Source organism: Vigna unguiculata, chromosome 4 (assembly GCF_037176805.1).
Source record: "Vigna unguiculata cultivar grain cowpea cultivar isolate G323 ecotype 2 chromosome 4, ASM3717680v1, whole genome shotgun sequence".
Lineage (NCBI taxonomy): Eukaryota > Viridiplantae > Streptophyta > Magnoliopsida > Fabales > Fabaceae > Vigna > Vigna unguiculata.
The window spans coordinates 35295464-35320429 of record NC_140795.1 but is presented as its reverse complement, the minus strand read 5'-3'; positions in this window follow the sequence as shown (position 1 = coordinate 35320429).

Genomic DNA, 24966 nt, shown 5'->3' with positions numbered 1-24966 from the left:
AAATGTGATGACTATCAAATCATGTCATTGTATAAACTATACACAAAGAATATAAAACAACGATAAAATGTACATGCAATTTTTCTTCTATCAAAACTCACTAAAAAAAATAATAATAATATTTACTTTCACTTCACATTTTTTTTATTATAAAATAATGATAAAGTAAGAATCAAAGCAAGAACTTTAAATTAGATAAGGATTATAACGTTATAAATAAATAAAATAACAAAATATAAATTAAACGGGACCAGTGCGTAACTGGAGATATATTAATTGAAATAAATAAACAGGACCAGTGCATAACTGGAGATAAATACAATAAAATAAATAAATAGGACCAGTGCGTAACTGGAGATAAATAAAATAAAATAAATAAATAGGACTAGTGCGTAACTGGAGATAAATAAAATAAAATAAATAAATAGGATCAGTGCGTAACTGGAGATAAATAAAATAAAATAAATAAATAGGACCAGTGCGTAACTGGAGATAAATAAAATAAAATAAATAAATAGGACCAGTACGTAACTAGAGATAAATAAAATAAATAAATAAACAAGAACAGTGTATAATTTAAGATAAAATAAAATAAATATAAGAGGATAATAAATGAAAATAAGTTAATAGAATAATATATGAGTCAAAATAAATAAAAGATTAATATAAAACCCATGAGTTTATCAAGATTAATATAAAAAAAGCTTAACCTCACTCCCCCTTACCTTATTGATTGAAGAGCACACTAATAATATTTGTAGAAGACTAGGATCTCTTTGAATCTTTGCTCTAAACTTTCTTTCCTTATTTTTCTCTTTTTCTTTCTCTCTCTTCTTTCTTTCTTTCTCTCTCTTCTTTTCTTTCTTTCTTTCTTTCTCTCCTTCCTTCTCACATTTTCTCCTTTTTTTCTCTCTCTCACGTAACTTCTCATTCCTTACTTGATTTCATCTCCAAATACATGTATTTATAAGCCACACATGTGCTTATCCTTTTGTAATCATCATTACTTTAATTAATAAAGGGATAATGTTTATCTCTTCATCTTATCCTCTCTCTTTTTTCTTTTTTTTTTCTTTCTTCCTATCTTCTTATCCTTTCTTCTTCTTTTCTCTTTTTTTTTTTCTTTTCTATATTATTTTTTTTATCTCTTTTAGAAAATTCTTCATATATTATTATTATTTTTACACACACCTATTTAATAATATTTTTAATGCTTAAACTACATCATAATAAAATACAAAACGTTAGTAAAAATAGAAGATTTTCTAATTGTTTTATTTAAAATAAATAATATAGTTTATTAAAAAAAAAGGGATGTTACAAGAGTCACACCAGCACAACAAGAACCCTCTTGCAGACTTGGAAAACCACCAAGCATACACATAAAGCTTGAGAAAGATCAAACCTGAGTGGTAGCACAACCCAACCTACCACAAACCACTTTCTCTAAGCTTCAAACCAAGCCAAAAACCTTCAAGAATTGATCCAAGATCAATCTTCAACTGCTGCAAATTGTATGATCACGAAGGAGAGAGTTTCCAAGACAATTTCGCGCTAAAAACTGATCAAATTTTCTCTCTTTCAAAAATCACAGCTTTTATAGTCAAACTGTTACAAAATTCAACATGTTGATTTCCAAATCAATCAGTTGATTTCACTTGACTTAAGTGAAATTAGTCGATTAAAAAATAAATCAACTAATTGAATTTGTTGCAGTTTAAGACTACTGCAGCCAACCTTTTTAACCTGTTAAAAAACCATTCGACAGATTAAAAGAGACATTTTAACCTGTTGAAAAACCATTCAACAGATTAAAAGACACACCTAAGACCAAATACATCTAATTAATGCTACAAGGTCTACAATATGAATTACAAACTTCAAATACACTATCTTAATGATGTAACTATGTGGAGAACACACGTTCCAACCTTGATCAACATGAATACCATCAAATCTCATTTCCTTCATCAATATAGGCTTCATTCCAATGGTAATGGCTTCAAGATAGTTCAAAAGGGCTTCATTAAATCTTCATCAAATCTTCAAGAAACATACCACCTTTGCTTCACATGTCAACACCTTTTATGAGATATATCTTTGTGAGTCTTGAGAAAATTCTTCTCTTGCTTTGGTTCTTATCTTGCAAAGATTTTTCAAGTGGTAAATCCTCTTGCATTTATGTGAAAACACAAGAAGGATGTTTGAATTATATTTTCAATTTTCCATTTCATACTTTTTGCAAATTGTATGATAAGTGATATTTAAAATAGTTTTATGTGTTAAGTAATCAATGGATGATCGTTGCGTCTGATAAATGCAATAGACGTAACCTTATGTCTTAACTAATTTACTTGTGTAAATATTTTTGTTATACTTATTCACGCAATCATCTTCCTTTTAAGTTAGTACATATTAAAATAACATGCAATATAAAAAATATAAAAAGAAAGACAATACACATTATATTCTAATATTAGTTCGTCTAGTTCTTAATCAACTATTTTAATTCCATTAAATAGACTAATGTTACAAAGTGCAATGCAAGTATGCTCTGGGCTCGTAGTCACTTTTGGCTTACTCTTTTAGTATTGTTTGGGCTCATAGCCACTCTTAATTAACCCTTTAAGTATTTTCTTAACAAGTCACTTCTAGTTCAACTTGAGTATTCGTTCGACTCTTAACCACTCTTAGCTAACCTCGTTCAAGTATTCTTTCAACAAGCAACTTTTGGCTTAAACGAGTGTTCCTTGAACAAAAGCTACTCCTAGCTAATAATCGAGTATTCTTTTACCAAACAACCTCTCTTGTCTAAGATGACTAGGTTGTATGAAAAGTGATCAAGGGTCATAGGATTGCTCAATAGAGAGGGTAATTGTATAAGATTTAATGCTCTCTTCTAGCTTGATATGTAAGCACAAAAATAATGTTCTTCTAGGAATAAAACCAAATTTATGTCCTTATCAAAGAGATCTTTTGATGTAACTTGTCATTTGTTAATGAATTTCTTTGGTATAAAAAAGTAATAAACAATCCTTGCAACATAAAATAAACATTTATATGTTTTTCATGTGGTAAGAGGTTAGTTTGCTTCTATGTGCTTATCGTCTGAACATATGTTGTGCCATGTCAAACATAAAACAAGATCGCAGTGTTGTGTCATCTATCAGATAAGACACTTACGTCTTTTAAGACGAAGCACGATCACATTTTATTCTTAGTTGTTTTCACCACTTAATCAAAGTCATAAGATCTTGGTCTTTTGATCCAACAACTTATCCATTAAGAGTCATCTTCTTAACAAGTATGAAGTGTGAAAATTTGTTATCTTTTCTCTATCACATGTTTTTTATGATTTTTGTTTCTATGATTGAAGTTTATTTTCTTTTTTTTAATGCCCTAAAGGGTAGAATGTATGCACAGACGTGTGAAGTTGTTTTGATATTTAGAGCAAGGAGGTGTTGTCATAGCAAGGCATAGTTCCTATACTATGAGATGTTATGCTTGAACCTATGTGTTTGAAGACTAAAATGCAAACAATCACATTAAGTGTAGGTCATCATAAAATAGGGAGAGAATGTTGGACGAAGAATAAAGTCAATAAGTTATTTTTATGATGATGTTTGAATAAAATGATATATTATTTGTTATAACTTTCATTGCATGTGTTTGTAAGTCTTGCACACAAGATAATCACAAGAATTTAAGTTTAATATAACCTAATGTTAACCTTAAACATAAAAATTGTTTTTCGAATAAAATGTGTTGGAAAAGGTTTTAAGTTTGTTTTTTATTGAGTAAGGTTTTATATAATCTACTAATTTGTTCATGATGTGTTTTCAAAATAAAATAATTGATTATTAGTTTTGATAATGGATTAAAGCTAAGAACAAAAAATGTGTGTTTAACTAGTCTTAGAGAATAATCGATTAACACCTTTAATAATCAATTAATATTATTTCAAGTTCTTTTCAAAAATTATGAAGAGAAAAACTAATTGATTAAATGATTAAGTCATTGATTATAAGAGAGAGCCTTTTTACTTGATATTCATCTTGTACCGAGAATAATCGATTAACAACTTAATGTAATCGATTAAATGGATCTGAATAAGTTTTAAAGTAGTGCTTTGGAAACTCTATAAATGAAACCCTCGATTCACTGTTTAATACATTTGACCATGTTTTATATTGCATAATTGCAATCGTTTAAAGAGATATTTTGAGTTATTTTCATTGCTTCAAGAGTGCTTTCAAGATTTTTCAATATCCTTTCAACTATCTCTTGATTATCATAAAGAGTAACAAAGATTATGTATTGCTATTGAATTTCTCTTATAAGTGCTTTTGTTGTGTAACTGGTAATATGCTTTCATCTATATGTTGTTGGATTAACTCTAGTTTGTTTCTTCTTGAAATGTATTTCAAGAATCACTGACACAAAATGTCATCATTTTGACGTTTGTTCACGAAAGTTCTAACGTTAAAAATGTCTGGTGACGTTTTTGTAATTAAAAGGAAAAGATTAATGTCGACCCCTCCTTTGGAAATGACATTTTTTTTCAATTTGACATTAGTCTCCACTGGCTAGATGTCAAATGACGTCAGATTCCCCCCCCCCCCCCCCTCAACGTCAAAGCACATTAGATCTCCTCGCCCCAACGTGAAAGGACGTTAGTTTTCCACTTTTTTTACGCCAAATGATGTATGTTTCTCACTCCACCGACGTCAAACGTTATAAAAAAAACCTAGTGGCAATGCGAACTACATTGTTCCTTCATGCTTTCGTTTCTAGTTGAACCAGCACCTCTGTAAGACCCGAAAAAATTAAATAAATAAATAAATATTTATTTAATAAATGCAAGGGCAGGAATCCCTAAGTTAATTAATATGGAAAGAGAAGACAAGGAGCAATGGTAGCTTAAGTGATTAAGAGTATTTGACTATTATGAGAGGACTTGGGTTCGAGTCTTGTGTATGTCATTAGCGAGGAGTGAGCTTGTCGTAGAATCGCGACGAGACGACGAACCATGAGCTTGTCGTAGAATCGCGACGAGACGACGAACCAAAAAAGAAAACGTGTTTTAAAAGAGATTTGGAGTCGCCACCATAGTTATTTCTGGAAAACTATGGAAAACCATTAAAATAAGACAAGTCTACGAAAAACCAGATTTTTGGATCCGAGAGTCGATTACGCGTAGGCAAGGTGTACCGCGCCCATCCGAGGGCGGTACCCTTAATTAGACACGCAAGTTGATGTGGTTTTCAAAGTATTAATTTGCCCCAAAAATAATAAGACAAAAATATATAAAAGAAACAAAAATATTTTTTTTTTGTTTTTTGAGCCCAACAAGGATTGACCTTGGTCCTACGTATTCTCATTTAAAATGAGAGATTAGGGTCACGTAGTTCTTAAAAAGATATCTTTGTTTAAATCGTTGATGTTTTTATATTTTGAAATTTTATACTTTTTTGTATTTTTGAATTACTTGAAAACATGTGTCACACGACGCGAACGATCGAACAAACACTAAAAGAGAAAAAAAAACTATTTTGGTATTTTTGAAAACGAATGTCTCACGGTGCGGCGACCGGACATACACAATAAAGCAAAAGAGAACATTTTTCATTTTTTAGATTTTTTATTTTTAATTTTTGTAATTTTTTATAATTTTCAAATATATTTTAAAAATGAAAAAAAAAAGACACGTGTACAAAAGATGAGACAAAAATAAAATGAAGATAATATATATATATATATATATATATATATATATATATATATATATATATATATATATATATATAATGCATGAAAGGTGCATGCATAAAACACAACGAGGTGTAATGAGTAAAAATCTTAAAATAGAGTAAAAATATAAGAAAGGTGTAAATTCTGAATATTTGGGGTGTAGTCAGCAAACGTAATCAGACCCAAAATAAGACCAACATAAACAGAGATGCAAGGTTATCAATTATAGTGGTGCGCGAAGTAAAACATGAAAAAAGTATAGCAGGAGTGCGGAGTTAGCAATTATGGAGGTGCACGAAGAAGTAAATAATGCACCCAAAACACAAAAACAACGCGAGGGAGTGCAGGATTGTAATAAATGGAGGTGCGCAAAGTGAATAACCATCCAACCCATAATAAACTCGCGGGTGTGTAGAAATTAACATGGGGTGCACGAATAAGAAGTGGGCTGAAGTAATTATGAAAACATGAAGGGTCTTTCTTCCTGGACCTCCAAAATTTCTTCTATACCTCCAAACTTTTTTTAAATTCTCAAAAAACCCTTTGACCATTTAAGAAAATCCGCAGACACCACACCCCCAAAATTATGTTGACTTTCCAGAAGTCAAAATATATGACTTCCGGAAGTCAAAATATATCACCGGAAGTCGATTTTCGGAAGTCAAAAATGACTTTCGGAAATCAAAATGTATTACCGGAAGTCGACTTCTGGAAGTCAAAAAAAATTCCCGGAAGTCGACTTCCGGAAGTCAAAAAATATTTGACTTCCGGAAAGTCAAAGAAAAATTCTCCGACTTCCGTAAGGTAAAAAAATATTTTTTTTGAATATTTTTAATTCTTTTTAGAATTTATATTTTTTAACTTTTAATGATTTTTTTAATTTATTATTATATTTATTTTTTATGTTTTCATATTTCTTAAAATATAAAAAATATTAATATCTATATATATAATTTTATTTTTATTTAATATAATAAAAAATAAATATAAATATAAAAATAAGTAAAATTAAAATAATATTAAACTTTAAATTAAAAATAAAAAATAAAAAAAATCTGCTTCATTTAATTTTATTTAATATTTAAATTCATTTTAAAATATTAAAACTTTAAATTAAAAATATATATATATATATATATATATATACAAAAATAAATAAATAAATATATATATATATATATATATATATATATATTTGTTTTTTTAATTTTAAATGTTATTATTTATATATTATTTATATATATTATTTTTAATATGATTTTTTAATTGTTTTTTATTTTTATTAAATTTTTAATAAATTATATAAAAATAAATTTAAATTTAAAAATATAAAAAAATATATAATTGAAAAAAGTTTAAAATGATTAAAATAACAAAACTTTAAAGTTAAATAAAATGAAAATATATATATATATATATATATATATATATATATATATATATATATATAGAAGTCGACTTTCGGCAAAAACCTGAAAACGCTGATTCACGCTACCATCGCAACCATGGCCACACTACAGAGGACTACAAAGCACTTTAGGATAAAATTGAAGAACTAGTTCGTGCTGGTCACTTTTGCCGCTTCATCCGCAGAGATGATCATCCCTCTTAAACTCGTCACCCTCCTCGATCTGACCATAGACACCCTTCCCATGACTCTTGCCACGACAGACGCCCTACTCAACCCACTAACCAGGACCCTCAACCAGCTCGCAGTCAAGAAAGTCCTTGTCGACCAGGGCAGCTCCGTTGACATCCTCTATTGGGCAACATATCAAAAACTCCAACTCTCAGACACTGCCATGGTCCCGTATGATGAACCAATCAATGGATTTTCTGGAGAACAAGTTTCCACCCGCGGCTACATTGACCTTCACACTATGTTTCGTGATGGATCCCAAACTAAAATCATTCTCATCCGCTTCCTTATCGTGGACGCGCCCACATCTTATAATGTCCTCATTGGCCGTTCCTCGCTCAACACCCTCAGCGCCGTCATCTCCACCCCTCACCTGGCCATGAAATTCCCTTCCCCTTCTGGCGACATCCTTACCGTCCATTGCAACCAACGCCTGGCATGCGAATGCTACATGGCCAGCCTACGCCCACAACTCCCAATCCAGCAAACCAACCACATTGAGCGACCACCTGGCTCCGGGATCGCTCTATCGGGCGAAGATCTAGATCCCAGAGTGGGCCGAGATGTTCGTCTCGAACCTGTCGAAGAAACCTCCCCCTTGGAACTTCCGAATGGCCACTCCATCAACCTAGGCACCGGATTAAACTCTGATGAGGGTGTCATCATCACACCTGTTCTAGTCGGCAACACGAACCTTTTCGCTTGGTCAGCCGCTGACTTACCTGGAGTAGACCCTCTGGTAGCATCCCACAAGTTATCCATCTACAAAGAAGCCCGCTACATCTCTCAAAAAAAACGCAAACTCGGCGAGGAACGACGCCTAGCGGCTAAGGTCGAGGCCAATAAGTTACTGAGCGCAGGATTCATTGAAGAAGCTCAATACACCACTTGGCTTTCTAACATAGTCTTGGTGAAGAAAGCCAACGGCAAGTGGTAGATGTGTGTAGATTACACAGATCTAAACAAAGCCTGTCCTCGAGATGCTTACCCCTTACCGAACATTGACTGACTTGTTGACGGCGCAGCAGGAAATAAAGTACTCATTTTCTTGGATGCATATTCTAGTTACAATCAAATCCCCATGGCCGCATCCGACATGAACAAGACCGCCTTCATCACAGACGACGCCAATTATTTTTACAGAGTCATGCCTTTTGGTCTCAAAAACGCCGAAGCAACCTACCAACGGTTGATGGACAAAGTTTTCAGCCATCTGATGGGACAATGTGTCGAAGTATATGTCGATGACATGGTTGTCAAATCTCCAAGCCATCACCAACATGCGCAGGACCTCTCAGCAGTCTTCTCCGCATTACGTCAATACAACCTTTGCCTCAACCCCGATAAGTGTGTATTCGGCGTCGACCACGGTAAATACCTCGGTTTCATGCTAACCCAGCGTGGCATAGAGGCCAATCCTGAAAAGTGCAAAGCAATTATTGAAATGTGTAGTCCCACCAACATCAAAGAAGTCCAACGCCTCATAGGTCGCCTTACAGCCATTTCCCGCTTCCTGCCCAAACTAGATGAACAAACCCAACCCATAATACAACTTCTCAAAAACTCCGCCAGGTTCACGTGGACTGACGACTGTGAACTAATTTCCAAAAACTGAAAACCACCCTTACCTCACCACCTATCCTCCACAAGCTGGAAACTCGTCAACCCCTGCTAATTTACATCACAACCACCGACCACACCGTCAGCGCTGCGCTTGTTCAAGATGTAGGAGACACGCAACATCTTGTTTACTTTGTCAGCAGAACACTGGAAGATCCTGAAACCAGATATCAAATGGTGGAAAAGTTGGTCCTGTCCTTGGTCCACGCAGCTCGCCGCCTACACCCATACTTCCAAAACCACAACATCACCGTCAAAACCGATTACCCAATCCAGAAGATATTGCAAAAACCAGAACTAGTAGGATGGATGTCATCCTGGGCCGTTGAGTTGTCCGAATTTAACATTCGTTATGAGCCTCACGGCCCCATTAAAGCCCAATGCCTCCTAGACTTCGTCAATGACCTCCAACAGACACCCACAGAGGACCAGTGGACACTTCATATAGATGGTTTTTCAAATCCGAAAGGTGCTGGCGTTGGTATTGTGTTAGAAGGCCCCAACGATATCCTCATTGAGAAATCCCTCCACTTTGCCTTCAAAACATCCAACAACCAAGCCGAGTATGAAGCCATCCTCGCCAGCCTTTCCCTTGCCCGCGAAGTTTGCGTCAAAACTTTAACGTGCAAAACCGACTCCAAGCTTACTGTGGGCCACTTGAATGACGAATTCCAGATCAAGGACCCCACCCTTTTACAATATTACCATATGGTCTATGCGGTCATTCAATCCGCTTTTGACCAAGTTCGCATCAAACATATTCCCAGGACCGACAACATCAGAGTCGACATCCTATCCAAATTAGCCAGCACCAAATTAAAAAGTCACCACCGATCCCTATTGCAACAGACACTATCCACACCTTGATGAATGATTATCTTGTTCCTTTTAGAGTTATGAATATGGTGAAGTTGATTAAGAAAGCTAAGTGAAATCCCCACTGAACATTAAGATAGCAAGCTATCTAGATGTGAAGGTTCCTTTCACAAAGCTCAAGAGAAGAAGATGATGGATTGATTCAAAACAAAAAGGAAATGGAAAGCACATAAACCATAGAAAACCAAGAACAATTAAAGGAAGAAGAAAACATAAAATGGAAAGGAAAGAAATGGTAAAAATGTGAGAAGCACACCACTACAAGGCTAGGCTAGAAGCCATGGCAACCTTGAAGATGAGTGGATGTGTGCCGCCACTTGCTATGCAAGATAAGGCTTAAAAGTATTCACTCCCAAGGGAGGAAACTCTCACAAATGGTTGAGACACAAGAGTGTTTTTACTTCAAAATGTTCAACCCTTTTACATGTCTAGGAGCACCCCTTATATAGAAGAGTTTAGAGGCCTCTAAGCAAATAAAAGATACCTAAGGATGTCTCTACAAAAACCTAACCATAGCTTCTAGAAACTAGGTCAAATAAGGTTACAAAAATGAGAGACAAAAGAGCTAACTATGGTGTGTGCAAGGCTAATTTCGTTCTAGCACAAAAGGAGACAAAGAATGTGTCTCATATGTCTCCAAAAAGTGGCCAAAGTGTGCAAAAAACAAAGGAGACCAAAGGTACATAGGTACACTTGTTTTATGCCTTTTACTTTATGCTTTATGCCTTTGCTTTACTCTCTCCTCCACATCATTTATGCTCCCCAATCACCATGCGCCACCTAGCATTGCTTTCTTACTCCTAATTAACCTACAAAGCAAATAAACATAGATTAGCATGTTGGCTTAAGTCAAGTCAACTATAGTCAACAAGTCAAACCTAGTCAAAGGTCAACAAGTCAACTAAAGTTGATTCAACTAAGTCAACTTAGGGAATCAAAAATAACAAACACAAATGAAAGGGATGAATGATTAGTGAACTTCCTTTCTAACATGCTTAGTCTTCTTAAGCATGTGCCTGCATCCTTGGTTGGGGTCAATCCTTCATCACACCTTCCATCACAAATACTTGCCATAACCTAACCCACACCCCACCCGACAACATCACCCATCCCCAAGCTCACAACTGGACCACCCCTTATATCCAATATCTCCAAACTGGCAACCCCCCACCAGATGCTGACAAAACTTGGCTGGCTAAGGCCGCCAGATACACCATGGTAGGTGATGACCTTTACAAACGCGGATATGGCCAACCGCTTCTCAAATGTGTTGCTGTAGAACAAGCGCAATATATCATTAAGGAGTTGCATGAAGGCATTTGTGGCTACCATTCTGGCGCACGCACTATGGCCACCAGAATCCTTCGCGTCGGTTACTTCTGGCCAACTATAGAGGCAGACTGCCAGGACTACGTCAAAAAATGCAAACCATGTCAAAAACTGGCAACCTCATCATCCTTCGCTAAATGGGGAATGGATATCCTCGGCCTCTTCTCCCCCGGCAAGGGCCAAGTAAAATTCCTAATAGTAGCCGTTGATTATTTCACCAAGTGGATAGAAGCCAAACCACTGACCACTATCACAGACCAACAAGTCCATCAATTTGTCTGGAAAGATATTATATGTCTATATGGTGTTCCATACACCATCATCACCGATAATGGCCGACAATTTAAAGATAAGGAACTAGCCAAATTCTACACTGGTCTGGGCATCAAACACATAACCAGTTCCGTGGAACACCCACAAACCAATGGACAGGCAGAGGCGGCCAACAAAGTTATCCTAGTGGAACTACGCAAAAGGTTAGACAACGCCAAAGGCCGATGGCCCGAAGAACTGGTAGAAGTGCTATGGGCTTACAGGTGCACCCCTCAGTCAGCAACAAACGAGTCTCCATTCAGCCTAGTATACGGTGCAGACGCCATGATACTGTCGCAACCGAGATCGCGACGGGACGGAAAAAATAATTTAAAAAAAGCAAAAGAGTCGCCACCATAGTTTATTATGGAAAACTATAGAAAAACCTTAAAAAGAATGGTCTTCAAAACCAAATTTGGATTCGGGAGTCAGTTACGTGTGGGGAAGGTATTAGCACCACACAACGTTCGTCTTAAGACGGTTCCTTCTTTAATTAAGTGTGCAAGATAGAATTTGATGTTTAAAATATTTGTTATTCCCCAAAAAATCAAACAAAATAAAAACACCTACAAAAATATTAAAGATTAAAACAAAATTATCTTTTTATATTTTTGGCCTGACGAGGATTGTACCTCGCTCCTACGTATTTCCATTTGGAAAATCAGGGATAACGAAGTTCTTTGTACAAATATTTGTTGTTTGATATTATTATTTTTTTTTTCTAGATTTTTATGTGTATGTATATTTTATTAATATCAAGAGAATCCGAGATTCTACATGATAAAAGATTTAGTTACCAAGCAAATCTGAGATTTGACATGATATTAAAAATAATTTTGTAATTTTATAATTTTATATTTTTATTGTTATTAATTTCCTTTTAAGAACAAAAATAGCCTAAGAAGAAGTGTTTTGATTACCCAAGCAAGTCCGAGAGTTGACATGGTATGCAATACTTATATCAAAGAAGTAATATAATATTTTTATTATTTTATTATTTTTTGTTTAGAGAGAATTAAAGGCTACGAAAGAAACATTTTTATTTATCAAGATAAAAATAAAGGAAAAGAGAAAGGTTAAGCACATCAACGACAATTCCAAAATCATTTAACATGAGAACCCCGGACACATTTAATCATACAACAATTCAAACAATCATTGATGTTATAAGAGAATCATGAAAAGCATTAAGAGCAAAGAAAATTTACCTCTTAAGATGACCCCTTTTGTGTGTGTGCTATGTGATAAAAAGGAGAGGGGGTTTTCCCTTTTTTTTTCCTCCTTTTGCATTGAAGAAATTTTGTGCTTATATAGGCCTCTTGGGTACCACTGAGATCCTAGTATTTAATTATAATAAAATATATGGGGAAAGAATTGGTCTTGTTATATTGTTGCATAATATCCACGGTATTGATTATAATTATTAACGAAATATTGTCTGTAATTACTAGAATCATATTTTCTGTCACATAAAGATCGTGATCAAATGATAACATATTATTCATATAATTGATTCTAATTATTACCAGAAATACTTTCTTCTAAATATTAAAATCGTACCATTCTCTAAAAATATTATTATCGGGAATATTTGCTTTTAATTAAAATAATACCTTCCCAGACTGACAACGCACATAAGTGTAAATGCACGATATTTATTTAAATTATTATAAAAAATATTGCTCTTAATATTATACGCTTGTCTAAAAACAGAAATTACGAAACGTCCTTTTTGACATGTCATGCGAAGAGTGTAAATAGCAAACAGTGGGGGTAAAAATATGTAAAACATTTGGGCTCATGAAAAGATTGTGATAATTAACAATAAATTAGATTCTCCTGCTCTTGGGTTTTTTTTTCTTTTTTCTTCTCTTTTTTTTTCTTTCTTCCCACGGTAAAATTAAAGTTTAAAAACCTACCATCAATCAAAACATATTTTTTTATTTTATTTTATTATTTATTATTATTATTATTATTATATTATATATTAGTTTCTTTTTATTATTATTATTATTATTTTTAACCAAACAAGCACATTTACCCGGACGAAATTGGGTGTTGACAAATACCCGTCGAAATTGGTGAACCATCTCTGCGTCGAGAACTATACGACCCATCCCACAATCATCAAAACATGGCCACTCACCTCGACCTCCTATCTGAGCTCAGAGAAAAAGCTCAGATACGCAACTTAGCCGCCAAACAAAGAGCCTCCAGAAAGTATAAGGCAAACCTATGCCCAAGATCGTTCATAAGAGGAGACTTAGTATGGAGAATGGCCAGCAGTGCAAGAAAAAATGATGGCAAGTTCTCCGCCAATTGGGACAGCCCACACCGAATACGCGAAGACGCTGGAGGAGGAGCATATCGCTTGGAGCATTTATCTGGGGAAGAAATACCCAATACATGGAATGTGTCCCATCTCAAGTTCTACTTTAATTAAAAAAACATGTATTGTATCACACCGAAACACTTGTAACCCTAGGTGCACTCTTTCTCCACCCTTACAACAAGTTAATGGCCTGGGTCGAACACCCTTAACTTGTTGATTGATTCGTTTAAGTTCTCCACCCTTACCACAAGTAAGCGGCCTGGGTCGAACACCCTTAATTTGATGTTCATTCGTTTAAGTTCCCCACCCTTACCACAAGTAAGCGGCTTGGGTCGAACACCCTTAACTTATTGATTGATTCGTTTAAGTTCCCCACCCTTACCACAAGTAAGCGGCCTGGGTCGAACACCATTAACTTGTTGATTGATTCGTTTAAGTTCCCCACCCTTACCATAAGTAAGCGGTCTGGGTCGAACACCCTTAACTTATTGGTTAATTCGTTTAAATTCTCCACCCTTACAACAAGTAAGTGGCCTGGGTCGAACACTCTTAACTTGTTGATTGATTCGTTTAAGTTCCCCACCCTTACCACAAGTAAGCGGCCTGGGTCGAACACCCTTAATTTGATGTTCATTCGTTTAAGTTCCCCACCCTTACCACAAGTAAGCGGCTTGGGTCGAACACCCTTAATTTGTTGATTGATTTGTTTAAGTTCCCCAACCTTACCACAAGTAAGCGGCCTAGGTCGAACACCCTTAACTTATTGGTTAATTCGTTTAAATTTCCCACCCTTACAACAAGTAAGCGGCTTGGGTCGAACACCCTTAACTTGTTGATTGATTCGTTTAAGTTCCCTACCCTTACCACAAGTAAGCGGCCTGGGTCGAACACCCTTAATTTGATGTTCATTCGTTTAAGTTCCCCACCCTTACCACAAGTAAGCGGCCTGGGTCGAACACCTTTAACATACAATCAAGTTCGCCAAACATAACATACATCACAATCATCAACGTCAGACAAACAAGATAGCAGACACAAAGCATTAATCACATTAAACGTAAAAGCAAAGCAATGTACGAACTTAGTGTACCAGTTATTACAGACATAGGCTCAATAACTGTTTTAAATCATAAAAAGTAAAATTCCTATTCTGCTGTATCATTGCCCCCCTCCACGGCATCCTCCGTCTCCTTCTCTTCCCCCCACTCCCTTCTCTGCTTCCCCATCCGGACTACTCTCGTCCTCATTGATAAGCTGCCCATCAACAACGTCCTTATTAACATCAAATCTTGAATCGGCTGCATCAACATCCTGATTAAAGAAGGTTGCCTGCCGCAATCCCTTATGAAAACCATTAATATGCTCTTGGATGATACAACCCTTCAAGTCATCAACCTCCCCTTCAACACCATCATACTTCTCCTTCAGCTCGTCATAGTCCGCCTCTAAATCCGCTATCCTCTTGTTAAGTTTTCCCTCCGAATCCAAGCAACGGACTTTCCAGGTTCCTAACCTTTTCCTCTCCTCCTCCCAACTCTCCTTCTCCTTTTTCCAAGCGGCCTTCTCCTCCTCAAACTTATCAACTTTTCCTTGCAACTCCTCCACCTTTTCCCTACCTCCCTCCTTCACTTCTCGTCGGTACAGAGACTCAACACGGCAACTCAATATCAATGCCTTGCTTCCAAATTCGACCATGGTCCTCACGAGATGATCCGCCTCCATACCGTCAATAGAGTTGATGATTGTCTCTGGAAGATTGATAGCAATATCTTTTCTAACAGATATTTTCGGCAACTCAATCAAACCGGACTCTTGCCCTTTCGTCCCACTGATCGACCCCGCCCCAAGCAATACCGTCCTCACCTTCTTTACATATTTTCCCTTGCTGGGTTGAGCCGGCAACTCAGCCTCTCTCTTGGTCTCGCCGTGCACGTGCACCTCAACCAGCGACTCTTGCAAGTTAGGAACATCAGTATTTCCGATTGTCTTGGCCTTCGCAGCTATTTCCTTCCTCAACGCTTGGAAAAGTGCCAAGTTCTTCTTTCCGGATTGAGCCATGTGCCCTACAACAACACATCAAAACCCAGTTAAGTCAACTTAGAATCATTAACACAGTTTAAGTAATAAACAAATACCTTCAATATCAATAATTGGGTGCACCGAATTATAAACTCTAACTAGACCCTTAGTGGACAACTTATCGGTAAACTTCATCAAGACCTCCACCACCTCCTTATCCACCGCCGACAACTCGTCGGTGCCCATGTCCTTATATCGAGAAGGGCTTCCCGTCCAGCTAAATGGGAACTTCGTACTCCCATCTGCGTTAAGGAAATGGGACTTGCCCTCCTCTTTCACCATAACTTTAAAGTATCCATCTTTGAAATGCTTGAAGGACTGAGAGAACGCGTCCAATCTGTTGATGCTAGGACGACTCACCAAAGATAACCAAGTAGTTGGCTGGCGGGGCCTAGTATCATAGAAGTACAAAAATGCATGAGGAGAATGTTGTAGATATAGTGATTGGCACAAAACACGGAAGGCTTGCATATAGGCCCAACTGTTTGGATGCAGCTGTGTAGGTGCAACGTTCAACGCACGCAGCACCCCCATGGTAAAGTCGTCCAGCGGTAACCTCACATGTAGCTAGGAGAAATGGCACATGTAGATATAAAAAAACTTCTCGGTCGCCCCCTCTTGCCGGTGGCATACGCGGTCAATGGCGCTCACCCGCTCCAAGGAAACGATACCCCTGTTTACACCTTTCGCGATAACAGGGGTACAATTTAGCCAAGAATTCAGCAGACGAGACTACCGAAACAAAGACAATTGATTACGAACGTCAACAGCCACCCACCCATAGCCACCCTTGGCCGGCCAGTTACTCTCCGCTAACTCCTCTGGAAGGTCTTCTCACACCTCAATCACCGTTTGCATAGGGATTCTACATACCATACCCGCAGAACTGGTACTCTCCTCCTCAACATGTCTACCTATACTCCCCCCAGACTCCATACTCTCACTACTGGACGAAGACAACGACACATTATCACTACTAGACACCTTTTTTCTGAAAAGTTGACAGCTGGAACTATGAACTAGTCGGACAGGAATAACGCACACAAGATCTCTGATTGTGAAATTCTCGCAAATGAACGAACAAGCGTTCACCCATCGTAAAATCCACATTTATAGGCCTGAATCCCAAACGATAAAACCTCTTCCCGCCAAAATCACAACCCATACCAATCAACACAACCTTCTCAAAAGCCATGAGTATTAGAAACAACGGCGCAAAAACCCCCTTTGATTTGACCTCTGACATCCCTTCACCTGCTACCAACCCTTTCTCGCCTTTAGCCTTAACACTGTTCATCACACTTAAAGGCTAGGGGACTGGTGTGCCACACCTAACCGGTCCCACTGGCATATCAACACATATCACCCTTGACCGACATACCTATATCGACAAAGGCTGAGGGACTGGTGTACCACACCGAGCCAATTTAACAAAATAATAATAAACGATCACCATACCTACACCCCAAATCATTCAAGTAACCGGCCTGGGCTGACCTAAGCCTAACCGGCCTGAACCGGTAACATAAGACGCTAAGAGGAATAACTCGCCTAGGACAACATATGAGCAACACAAACCGCCAAAGGGAGTAGTCGGTTTATGCCGACAACCTTAAGACACTTAGCGAAATCAAAACCCTCTGATATCCAGTGAGCCCACAATAATCGAACTAAGGGCCTGGGCTAGGGCCCAGGCCCACCTACAACCCAAACAAGGGCCCAGCCCATGACGTGGCCAGACATAATTAATAATCTATAAATATGCATGGACCCCACGAATTAAAGGTACACATTCATTACTCCATTAATCACCTGATTTGACTTTTTGAGAGCTTTGGCTGACTTAAGCTTCGGAGTCCCTTCTGCAGGTAACCCCTCCCGGGTCCAAGCGGATATCTGCTAGATGGGAAGAGGCCAACCGAGGAGATAGCGGGTATATAGGTAAGGTGACACTTGTGCCTAACAGATCTTATTTGTTCTTTGCAGGAACAGTTATTATTATGGGAAGTGATAATAAAATAAAATAAAATAAAGATAAAATAAAATAGAAACCAACTTGATGGATGTTGGTTTATAAAGAGGATTGGGGTTCTGTCTCTGGCCATAAGGTTCTTTTCATAGTAACCCATCAAGAACGTGTGAGAAGAGAAAGAAAGGCAAAGAGATAGATTAGGAAACGGTGGTTGAACAACACACAAGATTACAAATTTGAAGAACGCATATTCACAAGATCTCTCATGGATCAAGGTTAGTGCTCTATTATGTTTTATCGTGTGAGAATCCTAAATTCTAAAGACCCTTAGTTTTACACCATATGCATCTGCAGTAGGGAGTTTGATGTATGATATGGTTTGCACCAGACCTGATATAGCACATGCAGTGGGAGTTATGAGCAGGTTTCTATCAAATCCCGGAAAGGAGCATTGGGAAGGCGTGAAGTGAATATTAAGATATTTGAAGGGCACTTCAAAAATGCATTTGTCTTTTAGAAGAAGTAATCTAACTTTACAGGGGTTTTCTGATGCAGATTTGGGAGGTGATTTGGATGGTAGAAAAAGCACAACAGGTTACATTTTTACGTTGGGTGGTACAACTATCAGTTGGAAGTCCAAACTTCAAGAAAGAGTCTCCCTTTCAACCACTAAAACAGAGTATGTAGTTATCTCAAAAGCAGCGAAGGAGATGATATGGTTAAAGAATCTTCTAAAAGAATTAGGAAAATAGCAAGATGACTCTCCGTTGTTCAATGACAGTCAAAGTGCCATTTGTCTTGCTAAAAATCCAATTCTTCATTCCATATGCAAGCACATTGAATTGAAGTATCATTTTATCATAAACTTGATAAATGATGGAGACTTATTTTTGTTGAAGATTCTAGGTGTAGAGAATCTAGCTGATATGTTGACCAAGACTGTCACAACAACTAAGTTGAGGCTTTGCATTGGCTCAACTAGCCTTCGAGAAAATTGATGATGAAGGCACTACACTAGGTGGTAATGTAAATCAAACCCCAAGTGGGAGAATTGTTAGTATTATGGTGCTTGATTTAGTCCCACATCACTTAGAATTGTGAGATGTGGTTCTCTATTTTACTATATAAAAGACCTTATGTAAAGCTTGAGATACACCAGAAATAAAAATACTTCCTAGTGTAGTCGTGGATGTGACATACACATTTGTACGTCAAACCACGTTAAATTTTCTATGTCTATTTTTCTCTCCTTTATTCTTTCTTTTATTGTCTTGTTCCTAACACTTCATAGATTTATGTAATAATTAATCTAGTTACAAACTCAACTTGACAAGTATAATATGGAAACACTAGAAATTTAAGGTCTTTCCTCTTCTCCGTTCGTGATAAGGTTGGTATCACCAACATTTGCACCAAAAATTTTCACTAAAACTACATAAGCACCTTGGTGCAAGTAGGGATGGGCAAAAATAACTGTACCGAACTGAACTACCAAAAACTGCACTGAACTAAAAAACAATTCGTATGAACTGCACTGTTTTTCTGAAAAATAAACTGAACTGAACTGCACTGTACTGAACTGCACTGCACTATAATATGAACTGTACTGAACTGTTATAAACTGAACTGTTTTATGAACTGCACTATATCAGAACTGAACTGCACTAATTTTTAACTGAACTGCACTATTTTTTACTGAACTGCACTATTCTTGAATTGAACTACACTAATTTTTAACTTAACTACACTATTTTTGAACCATTTTTGAATCGAATTGCACTGATTTTGAATAAACTTCACTATTTTTGAACCGAATTGTACTATTTTTGAATCGAATTGCATTGATTTTGAACTGAATTGCACTATTTTTGAACTGAATTGCACTGTTTTTGAATTGAATTGCATTATTTTGAACCGAATTGCACTAATTACATATGATTGTAATACACAATAATAATATAAAGTTTATAATTTGAAAGTGCTTAGGAAATAATACTTGAAATAAGTCTCATACTTCAATACACCAAAATCAAAATATTTATACATCTTAATACATAGGTTCTCCAGTAGGTTCTCCCATAAACAACATCAAAATGTTAATACATCTTAATACATCTTCAATCATCTAAATTAATTGCACTTGAAGGTCCCACTTCGTCTTGAGAAGTTATATCTACAAAAAAATATATATTTTAGGCTTTCATATAAAGTATCAACCAAAAAATATATAAAGTTTTCATATAAACTCACCTTGCTCAAATTCATCAAGCTCTTTAGGATCCTCATTAAAAAGTATAGAGAAAGGTGTTCCTTTTAACCAATCTTGTGTGCAAACAAGTACTTCCACTATTTTAGGCGTTAGGCAACTACGATAAGGATTAACTACCCTTCCTCCTGTACTGAATGCACACTCTGATGCTACGGTAGAGATGGGAATAGCTAACACCTCTCGAGCCATGTTTGCAAGGATAGGAAATCTAGTTGAGTTGACCTTCCACCAATGTAAAACATCAAGCTCAACTGACTTTGTATAAGGTTCAGGATCCTCTCTCAAATATTTATCAAGCTCTGATATATAATCAAATCTACGTCCTGTAACTCTTAGGTAGAAGCTCATGCCATGAGGATCATCATCTTCATCATCTAGTTGGGATTCTTGTTGGCTACTTTGAGAGCCCTCCTCAACCCCTTGATATTGATCATAAAGTGTTTTTAAAGATGACAATAATTTTGATTTCAATCCACTGGCCATGCTAGGTTCAAATAAATAGTCAATGAAGTAATTAACAAAATTCAACTTACTCCTTGGGTCAAGCACAACAGCAATCAATAATAAGATATTAATTCCATTGGGATTTCCCCAATATTTGTCATACTTACCCTTCATCCTCATTGCCATCAATCTTATGCTCACATCATTACTCTCAGAATATTGTCGAATCTTTTTACCAATTCCAAACACTTCCTTCATATACATATGACTAGTGACATAAGAAGAACCAGAAATCCGCATGGTAGACTCATAAAACATCTTTAAGAATAGTAGAACAGACCTCGCATATTCCCAATCCTCTTCTAGTGGCACACCACTACTTTTGGCCATTTCAGCACCAAATTTCTTATCTTGCATATCTAGCAAGACAAAGGCATCTTTGTACTTCAAGCTTGCCTCTAACATTAGATAAGTTGAATTCCATCTGGTTTCAACATCAAGGCAGACAAGACCTCTATAAGAAATTCCCTCTTATTCAACACATGCCTTGAATCTAGCAAATCGAGCTGGAGAAGATTTGACATACTGCACTTCGTATTTTTGAAATTGAATCTTTTATCTATTTTAACCCATCCTTCACAATCAAACTTAATATATGTGCGCAACAACGCATATGAACATATTCTCCCTTTAAGACAAGACAATTCCATGATAACATCCTTCTTTTGAGGTATTGGACCCCAACATCATTTGCTGTAGCATTATCCACAGTGACACTAAGGACTCGCTTCAACTCCCAGTTATTCAAACAAGCCTCAACATGTTTAGCAATGAGCTCCCCTGAATGACCTGTTGTTTGAGAAAAATTCAAAATTTTCTTATGAAGCTTCCAATCTTCATCAATAAAGTGAGCTGTTAAACTCATGTAGTTTAGGTTTTGGATTGAAGTCCATGTGTCTGTAGTTAAGCAAACCCTCCCACACTGCTTTGATAGAAAAAATTTTAACTTTGCTTTTTCCTCTTCATAGAGTTCCCACATTTCACGCCTCAATGTAGTGCGGGATGGGACCTCAAACCGTGGCTGCAAGGATCGTACAAAGTCACGGAAGTCTTCATCTTCCACAAATCGAAAAGGAAGCTCGGACTTCACAAACATCTTCACCAACTTCATTCGAGATGCATTTTGGTCAAACTTAGAAATTGTTGGTGAAGGGCCAACACTAGCCCCTTCTGTAGTTGATGATGACATTTTTTTCCTTTTGAATGCTTCTCTATTTGGATTTTCCTTGCATCTTATCAAATGATTCCTCATCCCACTTGTTCCAGCCAAATATTTAATCAAATCACCACAGTAATTGCACTTAGCCTTCTTCTCAGAATAAGGATCTTGTTTGGTAAAATGCCCCCACACATCTGACCGACCTTTACTATGCTCAGTTGATGATGTAGCCATACAAGGAGGTAAAGGATCAATCCCAGAAGTAGCTGGTGTGAGAGTTTCGACGGTTTCTGGCAATGTAAAATCCATCTGATCCAAGATTACAGCTTATAAACTTGAATGTTTTGTTCTCCAACCTGATTACATATTTATATCAGTAAAAAAAATATTCCAAGAGACCCATCCACTCAAGTAAAACACACAATTACTAGTGAAATCTGGGCAAGGCTATGAAACATGATATTTCTAACGGGCTAGATAGTCATCATTGCAAATAGCATATAGCACAAGCAATATAATATGTATAAACAATAGAAGAACGGTGTTTTTCAATTACTTTCACATTTTGAAATGATGCACATCATGTGAGCATGTCTTGCACTGAATGAGATAGCAAATTAGCAGAATATAAGATGTTCCTTCACACCTGCTTTACAAAAATAATCCTTGAAACATTGCTCAAATAACATCATGTGGCTTTAACATATTCGTAAAATAAAACTATGGACAATACCAACAACACTCTTTTTGTTCTTTATTACCAAAAGGGTAGAAGCAAGAGAATTTAACAAGCTTAAATATAGGGGATAAACCACAATACAGATCCTCCTATCCTTCTATAGCACCATTTGAAATGCTTAACTCAGTTTGGATGATAGAATAATCCATATTCAAACGGAAACCAAAAGTTATTCCTGCTCCAAGAAAAATACTGCAAATGAAAACCACATTCATTGACTAATGTGATGCAGACGGAAACCTTCCAAATATGATGGTCATCTGTCTCCAAAGTACAAGATTATTAACCAATAGAATACTATCCTAGCATCCTCTAGCACAAAAGAGTCAAATTGAAATGGATAGTAGATGTGAAAAAAACAATCTATATAGCTAGAATCATAAAACATGATAGAAAGAAAATAGGCACATAAGCAAGGCGTGTGGTTCGGATTGCATGATCCAGCAACACTGGTCTTGCTGTGTTTATCTCTCTTGGCAGGCCTTTTTCTGGGGGTTTGAGTATTCTTCTTAACAGAAGTCTCCACGGCAAGATTAACTGGTTCAGGCTCGGGGGGTTTATGGTGAAGGTTGTTTCCTTGTTTGGATGTTAGGTTGCTTTCAGAGTCAATGGAAAAGGGTTTGGTGTAGTAAAATGTTGGGTCATAACAGGAAATTGGTTCGTTTTCATAGTGAGAGGGAAACGTATCCGAAGTTTGAGATTGCATAGTGCAGTACTCTCTCCCTCACTCTTGGAGTAGTAACCCTACAACCCTTTTGGAGGAGCTAATTAATTAACATGTATGTGTATGTTGTGAGGCGTGTGGTTCGGATTGCTTGATCCAATCCAGCAACACCAATTGCACTCATTCTCAATAAAGAGATAATGAAGTCAAAACTACAGAGAATGAAAAGTAACACGAGTCTTGGAGGCAATACATGAACAATTAGACAACCTATCAAGCTTAAGCCATATAAAATCTCATTATCTATAACACTTGATTCATAACACTAAACTGAAATATTATATTTGAGAAATAATAGGTTTTCTTCAAAGTAATCTATAAATAGAAAAAACAATCATTATTTCCCTAAAACATGAAATCCAATCACTAAATAGTAATCAGAAATTATAACAGCACATGAATACAGAATAGAGGGCCCATACCCCAACCCCACAAGGCTAGCGGTAGAACAGCATAGTAGTGTAGTGTATTGTGATTTTCATAACTGAACAAAACAAAGTACACCGTGCACAATCAACCAAATCATAACTGAACAAAACATCTCCAGAACAGACACAAAGAATCACACCAAAACTTGAACAAAAGCAAAACCACGATTAGGGAACTAAACCAACAACACCAAATAAATAACAAGCCTATAATTGCAATGACAAAACAGGATAACATATCTCACCTACCCTACTTTATCTTACCTCGCCTATTATAGTAAAATATGCAAAGTTTGTTCAGGTGCAATGTTTCTAGACCTCTCAAGTGCAATCTCATAAATTTTTGGGTTTGGTTTCTCAACGCCTTCAAGACCAGAAAACACACCAAAGTCCCACTCAAATCCCTACATCATTAAACATCATCATACTAGCAATCAAGCATTCTTGTCTCTGGGTAGGTGTACAAGACAACAAAAAGACATTCTTATCCCTTTTCCATTCACATATACATAAAGTGGAATTGCTTGTAATCAATCCCTTTAATCACCATCACCCTAACATTAAACTTTCAGATCAAGCTCAATTTTTCACAACTTTTGATGCTTCACAATTCTGTGTGTACACACAAAAATCGAATTTGTTCATTGATGGGTCAAAATTATACAGAATGGTTGAAGGGAAAAATCGAATTGGAGAAAAAAGAGAAGTGAAATGAAAACCTAAAGCCAGAAAAAGATGAACAGCAACAAGAGATATCTCAGGAAGGACGACGCAACCTTCGACGGCGGCGGCACAACCTTCAACGGCGACCTTCGACGGCGGCGAGGCAAGATCTGTCTCGGTGGTGATCGAATCAATGTGTGTCACTCTGCTTGTGGACCCAATTTGATTCAAGGGACCGAATGAGATTCTAAGAGAAATGAAACCACAGTTAACTGTACTGGTCTAAACAGTTAACTGTTTTCAGTACAGTATTTTAAACTTTAACTTAAAAGTAGTACAGTTTAATTTTACTATTAATAATTCAGTTATTTTTAGTTTAAAACAGTACAGTTAACTTAAGTACAGTACAATTAAGTTATTTTTGCCCAGCCCTAGCTGCAAGCATTCTCAAGCGTGCTGGAAAAAAGAGACATTGGACGTTATGGTGACAGACATTCTTGAACATCGGAGTTTCGACCCTGACATCAAATGACATCTCCAAATGTAGCGTTAGATTTTACTCAGACGTAA